An 8,944-nucleotide genomic window follows, 5' to 3' on the forward strand; every position below is an offset into this window, starting at 1 on the left:
CCTGTCTTAAGCTGGTTTCCTTCCAGCAGGCCCAGTCCTGCCTCTGAAGGAGGGCTGGCCTCAGTACCGCGGAGGAAGGAAGACCCAGAAAATTCTGATGTGTCACCTGCCCAAGGCGCAGCAGCGCTGACCCACGGCTCTCTGACTCCATCTCTGGTCTTGTCCCCAGGAGTGACTTGAGTGAGGAAGAGGCTGAAGGTGCTTTAGATCTGAGTCAAGTAACCCATGACAGGCTGGGTCAAGGAAACAGCTAGGGAGAGGACTGGACTGCAACTCAGTGACAGAAGTAGATGGCAAGAGAAGGGCTCCAATGAGTTGGTTGAAATAAACCAGATATGGATTAGAAAGATAGTATAGTGGATAGGGCACTTGTCTTGAACATGGCTGATGGGGTTCGATCCCTAGCATCCCATATGGTCCCTTGAGCACCTCTAGTACTAGTAGTGATCTCTGAGATGGGAGTAAGCCCTGAGCATCACTGGGTGTGGCCCAAACACACACACACACACACACACACACACACACACACACATACACAGAGAGAGAGAGAGAGAGAGAGAGACAGAGAGACAGAGAGACAGAGAGACAGACACAGACACAGAAGAAAAGAAAAGAAAAAAGAAAAGAAAAGAAAGAAACCAGGTATAGGGGCTGAACGATAGCATAGTGGGTAGGGCATTTGCCTTGCACGTGCTGACCCGGGTTCGATTTCCAGCATTGCATGTGATTCCCTGAGCACTGCCAGGAGTAATTCCTGAGTGCAGAACCAGGAATGACCCCAGTGCATAGCCGGGTGTGACCCAAAAAGAAAAAAAAAAAAACAGGTATAATGTCTAAACAAGCCAAGGGCAATGAACTTCCTGTCACTGGAGGTTTGTAAGCAGATAAAGGTATCCTGGGTAGAGGAAAGCCAAGGAGACTTCATCAGGCCAGGGGCTATCTGAAGCCAGCCCAAAGATTGCATTGCTCAGACTCCAGATATAGCCTGTCTGACCATGCGCTCTGAGAGAGTAAAATTAGTGGTATACTTTAGAAGTGGGGATCAAGGGGCCAAGGCTAAAGAGATGGAATTCCTTGGGGCTCAGCCTGGACACATAGCTCTTTGTTACTTTCCCAGAAGCAACTGCTTTGAGAAATCATCCAGAACAGGTTGGCCAGGAGCCATGAGGGTCTCTAAACCACGATCCCCCCAAGGGGCATCACTCTAGGGTACAGCCAGATCCTAGCCCCTTCATGAACTTTTGCTGGCAACACAGAGGGATTCGGCTTCTCTTCCGCCCTCCTCCACCCTGTCCCATCCCAACTGACCCCCTCTGGGAATAGGAGCCAAGCTCCCAGGAGGCCTTGGGATCTGGTGACTCCCATGGAAATGCTAACAGCCCTTCTCGGGAGCTACATGAAGCTAACGTGAAGCCTGAAGACAACTCTCCCGGTCAGGAAGCTGCAGCCTCTCACAGCCCCTCTCGGAGGAGTGTCCCTCCCAGCACACTGCAGAGAGGTAGCACTTCAGATCTGACCCTGGGTCTTTTTTTTTTTTCTCTTTTGGGGTCACACCCAGCGATGCACAGGGGTTACTCCTGGCTTTGCACTCAGGAATTACTCCTGGTGGTGCTCAGGGACCATATGGAATGCTGGGAATTGAACCCGGGTCGGCTGTGTGCAAGGCAAGCATTCTACCCCTTGTACTGTCGCTTGCCCCCTGGGTCTTGACATGAGTTCACATTCACAGCAAGGTAAGTTAGAGCCCAGCTGGGGGCCAGGGAGGTGTGGGGGCGGGGGGAGGGAGCTCATGCTTCCAACAGGAGGTCTTGAGTTTGATCACTGCCACCCAAGAAGGGGCCAGGGAAATAGAGCAGTTGAGGACACACGCCTGCCATGCTGCAGGACCCGGGTTCGAACCTTGCCACCCTCTGTCCTCCTCCCCCCACCCCCACCCCCGACAGCTGGGTGTGGTCCCCTGGCCCCAGCTGAGCCTGAGTAGCACTGCATGGCCGGACCCAAGCACTGAGCGGTTGGACCCTGAGTCTCCTGAACAGGGCTTGGAGGCAAACAAACACAAACAAGGAAAAGGAAAAAATCTCAAACGTGTTGGATCTGCACCCCACGAAAGAGGGGAATGCCAGTTGAAAGAGAAACACCCCCATGAGGCCAGGGATATGGCAAAATCCATTTCAAAGGAATCTTTTTCTCCGTGATTCTCCAGATCTCCGCCCTCAGATCTGGAGGGCCCCCGCCTCCTGACCCCCACAACCAGCCTCTCAGACCCCTCTGGGCTGAGGAGATGAAGGGTGCCCACAGCCATGTGGCCAGGGTTCTGCGGGGTCGGGGTCCCAGCATGGCTCAGTAGGCGCTGTGGGTGTTGAGCCCGACAGTCCGGGAGCACCCCCGAGTCTTCCCATTGAACAGGTGAGGCACTGAGGCCCGGAGGTGGCGTCACTCGCCCAGGAGCCCGGTCGGGGCCAGGGAGGTGTGCGGGGCCGGCGGGCGGCGCGGTCCCCTGGGGAGTTGGGGCGCCCGGCCAGGCTCGCCCCGCCCCCGGCCGCGGCAGCGAATGGGCGCCCGGGCGCGATGGGGTGACTTGGCGTCAGCCGCAGCTCCGAGCTGGCCCGGGTCACATGCGCGCCGCGCCGGTTCGACCGGGCGGGGTGCGGGGAGGAGGGCGAAGGGCCGCGGGGCGGGCTGGCAGAGCAGGGTCTGGGCCCCGGGGCCAGCTGGGCAGGCTCTGACGACGGGGCCTCGGGGCCAGACACCTGGCTGAGACGGCCGCCAGGTGTGCGTTCCGGGCACGGGGCGGGGCGGCGCGGGACGGTCCCGCCTGTGCGCCCGCCCGGCGCCGCCCGCTGGGATTCCCGCTCCCCCGCACCTCCCAGCTGGGCTCCCGAGCCAGATGCTCGGGTTCGCGCCCCGCTCCCCACCATCAGTGGGTTCCCAGCCCGGCCCTCCCCAGGCCGCTGTCCTGCTGTGCCGTGGACTCCAGCTAGTGGGTGCAGGGGCTGGGAGTTGCCATTGCTGCGGGCAAGTTCGGCCTGAAGTAGACTTGACCACCCTGGACATTGAGACCCCTCCCCTATTTCTGGAGCGCTCCTGCTTGCCCTGTCGATCTTTCATTTCTTCGGTAACTAAGATGGTACCGCCCACCTGCCAAGCAGTCAACAGGTGAAGGCTCTGAATCCCTCCCCCACTTTGCCCCCCTTTCTTCATCTGGAGCTACTGGAACCAGATGTTGTTTGACACGGATGATTCCAGTCCTAGATAAGCCTGTGTTCTCATTCCAGGTTGGCCTCTGCTGTATGCCACGCAATTTTCACTCTCTCTGAGCCTCTCTGAGTCAACTTAGCCCAGGAGGACACCTTCAGGGACATCGAGATTCACTCAGTAGGGCCTGAAGCTATAGCACAGCGGGTAGGGTGTTTGCCTTGCACGCAGCCAACCCGGATTCGATTCCCAGCATCCCATATGGCCCCCTGAGCATCACCAGGGGTAATTTCTGAGTGCAGAGTCAGGAGAGACCCCTGTGCATCGCCAGGTGAGACCCAAAGAGAAAAAAAAAAAAAGGACTCACTCAGTAAACCCTCCACAATGGCCACCTGAACTCCAAAGTCTGCTGTGCAGTGAGTGGGCTCACAACATGAGTGGGTGGTGGTGGAAAATCTCTCCTCTGAGTGCTAGCAAGCTATTCAGGGAGAAGCCAGGTATGGCTAAAAGGTCTTAGGCTGAGGCTTACATGCATCGACCCAGAATCAATCCCTGACACCTGATATGGTCCCCTGAACTCTCCAGGAGTGATCCCTAAGCACAGAGCCAGGAGTCAGCCTGAATACTGCTGGGTGTGGCCTAGCCCCTCTCCCCCTCCCCACAAATAGACTATTAAGGAACTAGAAAGATAATATGGTGATTAAGGCATCGCCTTGTCCAACGCATTTGATCCCCAGCACTTTATATGGTCCCCAAGCACTGCCAGGAGTGATCCCTGAGCACTGAACCAGGAGTATCCCCTGAGCACCCAGGATGTGGCCCAATACCCCTACACCCAAAATAGGACTATTGAGCAAGACTGAAAGATTCGGTGTCCCTTTAGGGCTGTGAGCTCCCCTAGTGCCATTGGTCCTTGGGCATCATACCCAACCCACTTATTTAGAAATAATCCAATGCCCAGCAAGCACTCCCACAGTTGCCACCCACAATCTCATTTGAAACAGACGATCATAAAGACCAGAGACGGGACATGACATCAGGGGCCTAAGTGCAGCTTGGAGCTCCTGGCAGGGTGCTCTGGGAGTGGGCATGGGGTGGGAAGGAGATGACACCAAGGGCAGCGTACACCGAGATTTAGGACAGCCCTCCCCCATCTCCCCTTCCCTGTGCTGAGAGCAGTGCTGTTGCCCCCTGTGCTGGGGAGGGAGTGGGGGGGCCCAGCAGGAACCAGCAGGGGCATTTCTGAAATAAACTGCAGTTTCTGGCTGACTCATGGCCATTCAAGAATGCTGCCGCCACCCCTCAACCCCCACGCCAGCGGCCTCACCCGAAGCCAGAGACTCTTTTCTTGGGAAGAGGTGGGTTGAAGCCGATTCTCCTCAGGTGTCTCAGTGGGTAAGAGAGTGTGAGCCATGACAGTGTTCCCGGTCTTGGGGGACAGAAGCTGCAGCTGAAGGCCACCTGTCTCGGGGCTCTGAGGACTGAGTGGAGGGAGCACAGAGAGCAGAGGGTTCCATCCCCAGCTGTGCTCCCAGCTGGGCCACTCCCATGTCCAACTCTCTACATCCACATCGCAGTGACCGCTGCCTGTGTCTACCCACCTCATTCTCTCTCTGCGAGCAGCCTGGCTCCTCAGGGAGTGCTCCTGGGATTGTGGTGGGCAGTGAGGACAGACGCCTTGGCTCTGCTAGCAGCATGGCAGTCTGGAGCTGCAGGCTACCCTTGTTCCCACAGGCGAGGCGGAACCTGGAGGAAACAGAGCCACTTCCCTACCCAAACCCTCAGCACCTGTGCCCAGCCAGGCCTGAACTCCAGAAAGGACACCCAAGCACCTGCTTGGCACATGGGTGGTCTGGGTTTGACCCTCAGCACCACAAGGTCCCCTGAGCACTGCCAGGAGACCCCTGAGTCAGGAATAACCCCATAGCAACCACCTGGTGCGGGCCCCAAACAAAAAGTGCCAATTGCTCATCTCTGAAGGACTCTAAGGTCACCAACCACCCTCCTTGGGAGGGGCTGGAAGGGTGAGGTGGAGGTGGTAGGGGCCATGCCTAGTAGTGCTCAGGACTTAGTCTTGGCAAGTGTAGACTCAGGATTCACTCCCAGTGGTGCTTGGGGGACCATAAGGGGTGCCAGGAATTGAACCTGAATTGGCCATGGGCAAGCAAGGTGGGGACCATGACCACAGGTCACACAGGATGTGGCCAGCTCAGGTCAATGGGGCATGCCCTCCCTGCTATACTATCACCCAGGTCCATACCCTCATTTTCATGATGACAACCCAAGAGGTCCTGAAACTGCTTAACTCCAGTATTTCTCAAACTTCTCCCCGCAGTTCCTTCTTTGGAACACCTATTAATGTCCTGTGGAAATAGAGCTTGGCCAGTGCTCGCCAGTGGCCTGGAGGTTCCCTGCCAAGACATTGGTGGGCTGACTGAGCATTTCATGGCTTCCCTCTGGTCCTGTGGCTGGTGAGTCCCGGACACACTGCTTCCCGCCCACCCCCCAACCCCCACTAGGGCCTTCCTGCCCTGTAGCCCTTGAAGAGGGCTCCAGAGCTTCCTGCCTGAAGAGTGTCCTTGACTCTGGGAATGGAACCAGACTGTGAGCTCCCTAAAGGTGGGACTCAAGCTGCCCCTTCCGGCAGGCACCTCCTGGGAGCCCGCAGGCTCTCAGGAATATTGACTGAAAGCACCAGCACAGTGGGAGTCCTGGCAAGGTCCAGGGATGTCTCAGGCCAGCCCACTCCCACAGGGCCAGGTTTTCTTTGGGGTTCACAGTGCCTGGTCCAGGGCAGGGAATACCATCTATCCTCAGGGACCAGAGAGTGTGCATCCCCATCCTTGGAGGCCCGTTCCCATTGCCCCTTGGCTTAGGGACCTTTCCTTACCTCACTGGAACTGGGGTCCTAGTGCACATGGAGGCAGTGAGTCAAACAAGGTGAGTGGAGTGCTTGCCCCGTTGACCTGAGTTGGCCACATCCTGTGTGACCTGTGGTCATGGTCCCCACCTGTGTCAACAGGCAGAGCAGCTCCTGCAGAGTTACCATCTCATGAGGCTGTGATGCTGGATGCAGCCTTACCTGCATCCTTCCTGCCCACTTATCTGCTTCAGGCTGATGATGGCTCATTCAGTGCTGCTTCCTGAGGCAGCCGCCTGAGGCAAGTGTGCAGCTCTTCCCAGATCTGCCTCTGCAACTGCATGTGAGCTGAGCAGATGTCCCTGCATCTAACCCATCTATGCCTGGAGGCTTGATGAGTCCGCTCCCATTTGAGATCCACCATCAAGCTCTGAGGTGAAGTGTGGTGGTGAAGGGGTTAAGGGACGCCCAGCTTCTCTCAGCTCCTCAGAGTTACCGGCATCAAATTCAGCCCTCAAGAAGCCCTGTGGCTTTGGATTTGCTTCTGGGAGTTCTCAAATGCCACCTCCCAGGGCAGGAAGTAGAAAGGAAAGATGCCAAAGGAGCGAGGCTGGGAGGTTGTGTTGTGGAAAAGTTGGGTTTTCTTTTGGGAGTAATGAAAATGTTCTAAAATTGAGGCTGCGATGAGGGGTGGTAACTGCTCAAAGGTTCCATTCCTAGCACTGCACAGGCTCCTGTGCGGGAGTCACTCCTGAGCATGGAGTTAGGGGGAGACCCTGAGCACCACCAAGTGTGGCCCCAAAACCAAAGGAGAAGGAAATAAAAAAGAAATTCCAGGGCCAATGTATTGGACACTTTCCTTGGATGTGACCAATCCAGGTTCAATTTCAGGAACCCCATATGGTCCCCTGAGCCCCACCAGGACTGATCTCTGAAAGCAGAGCCAGAACTAAGTCCTGAACTACCAGATGTGCTCCCCAACACACACAAAAAAAAGTTCTAAAATTGACTGTGGTGATGGGTATGAAATTCTGGGAATACATCAAAGGTACTTAACTGTATAATTTAAATCAATAAAGTGTAGCTTTTTTACCTGCCAAGGGCCATTTGGATATTTATAGCCTCATCTGTGGACTGTACAACACAGGCAGACAGGCCGTGGGCAGCGAGAAGAGGCAGCTTTTCTTTCTCTTTTTTTCTTTTGCTTTTTGGGTCACACCCAGTGATGCACAGGGGTTACTCATGGCTCTACACTCAGGAATTACTCCTTGTGGTGCTCAGGGGACCATATGGGATGCTGGAAATTGAACCAGGGTCAGCCACGTGCAAGGCAAACACCCTACTCGCTGTGCTATCACTCCAGCCCCAAGAGGCAGCTTTTCTGTCTCATCATGGACCAGGGCTGGACACAGGATTTCCTATCCTGAGAAGGCCCATGGCTGCATGGTCCTGGCCCTGCCATTTTAACCTGTGTTTTATAGAATAACTGGACAAGAAAATGTAATGTAGTGAGAGGGGATGCCTAGATCAGCCTTGGCCCCAGAGTTTAGGGAGGAGAAGTATCGAGAAGGAAAGATATAAAGGGGGGGAGGAACAAGAGAAAGGAAAGTAATGGGGGCCAGGGGCGAGGGGCCCTGGCTGTAGCAGTGACACGAGAGAGTTATGTAGTCTTCTGTCCAGAGCACTCGATGGCACCGAAGGCAGGAGATCTAAACGATAACCACAGAATTCTGAAACCTGCCTGTCAAGGAGGCAGCTGTGGGGTGTGGGAGGGGAGGGGCAGGAAGGAGCAACTCTGCTGGATAGATGTTGACACTGGTGGTAGAACTGGTGTCCAAATATTTTTTTTTAAGAATTTTATTTTATTGAATCACCATGTGGAAAATTACAATGCTTTCAGGCTTAAGTCTCAGTTATAAAATGCTGAAACAACCATCCCTTCACCAGTGCCCATATCCTACCACCAAAAAAAAAAATACACAGTACACCTCCCATCCCGCCCCCCCTGCACCCACCCCCTCCCCGCTTTGTAACTGATAAATTTCACTTTACTTTCTATTTACTTTGGTTACATTCAATATTTCAACACAAACCTCACTATTATTGTTAGGAGCACCCCACTAGAGTCAGACCTGTTGTGAAGAGATACCACAGCCGCGCGGTTTTGGATTTCTGTACTTTAGCTACTAAGTCTAGGGAGATTTCATCCAGATATTGGATCATTGCAAGCTTGTAAACCCCATCTGTGGTTGTCATAATATGGCGGTCACCACGCCCTTCACCCCCAGCAAGGAAGAGGCGAGAGAGAGAAATACCTTTCCCCTCCTGGGCGGACATGGGGCCGTGGCTTAGTTCTCAGTCTGGAGACATTCTGCGAGGAGCTGCCCATGCCGAAAAATTTAGCTGGAGTCTGGAGTCACGCTCGTGCAGCTGCGGAGAGGCTGCACACATGTGCGGCCCCCAGGATCACATCTTGGCAGCTGGTGTCCAAATATTTTATGCCTAAAACCAAACTATCAATAACTTGCAGATCATGGTTAATTACATGAAAATTTTATTTTTTTAATTTAATTAATTTATTTATTTTTTTCTTTTTGGGTCACACCCGGCAATGCACAGGGGTTATTCCTGGCTCATGCACTCAGGAATTACTCCTGGCGGTGCTCGGGGACCATATGGGATGCTGGGAATCGAACCCGGGTCGACTGAGTGCAAGGCAAACGCCCTACCCGCTGTGCTATTGCTCCAGCCCCAATTACATGAAAATTTTAAAATAAAGTTTAAATACATGAAGTGTGCACTGTGTGATTTCTATCTCACAATGAAGCTGTTTTATCAAAAGAAGGTGGGGATCAGGGAGGGGTGGAGAAACAGCTCTCAAATTCAATG

The sequence above is a fragment of the Sorex araneus genome, chromosome 4 (assembly GCF_027595985.1).
Source record: "Sorex araneus isolate mSorAra2 chromosome 4, mSorAra2.pri, whole genome shotgun sequence".
In the NCBI taxonomy this organism is placed as follows: domain Eukaryota; kingdom Metazoa; phylum Chordata; class Mammalia; order Eulipotyphla; family Soricidae; genus Sorex; species Sorex araneus.